Here is a 760-nt window from a genome sequence, read left to right on the forward strand (position 1 = left end):
GGCGGCTGCCCGTCCTCGACTCACTCTTAGCATATCGAACTGTGCCTTATTCAAACCAAACGGTGGCTGCCGCTCGCCGGGGAGGGGGGAGGACGGCGCCGGAAGAGGCGCTCGCCGCTCTCCGCCGTATTTCCGTTGGGGGGTTTGGTTGTTTGGGGAGGTGGTTTTTCTTCTCTTCGAGTTGTTTGGTTGTTTTTTTTTTTTGTTGGTTTTTTTTGTCGGGACCACCTAAAATGTATCTAGAGAAGGGGCTTTGCAAAGCCCTAGGAAATGTATTTCCAGTCCTGCCCTGGCCTGGGGCTTAGGAAGAGGCACGTACTTCAGTCTTACCTGCCACTACGTCTGTGTGTCTGTATGTATGTGTGTATATAATATACCCTCGCTGTGCCCAACCCCGGCTATTATATAGATACATATATACAAGCACCCGTTTTAGCAGCTCCTGTGGGTCCCCGCTGTCCTGCCGTCTCACCGCTGTGATCTCTGGAGCGGTGAGTTTGGTCCTGGCTCTGTCTTGTCTTCCCCCCGCCTCTTTTTTCCCCCCTTTCCTGTCCCCCTTGCTCCTCGTGGGCAGCGCTGGGACCCGGTACCTGCTCCTGTGCCCATCCCGTGGGAGGCACGGGGATGCACGGCAGTATCCCCCCCCCTTTCCTTGTCTCATCTTCCTCATCCTCGTCTCCTGCTGGGAGAGGGCAGCTCTGCTCCCGGGAGGAGGATCTGGAGGATTTTGGCCGCGGCAGGCGGGGTGGCCGGGGGGGTG

The sequence above is a fragment of the Aptenodytes forsteri genome, unplaced genomic scaffold (genome assembly GCF_000699145.1).
Source record: "Aptenodytes forsteri isolate BGI_AS27 unplaced genomic scaffold, ASM69914v1 Scaffold258, whole genome shotgun sequence".
Lineage (NCBI taxonomy): Eukaryota > Metazoa > Chordata > Aves > Sphenisciformes > Spheniscidae > Aptenodytes > Aptenodytes forsteri.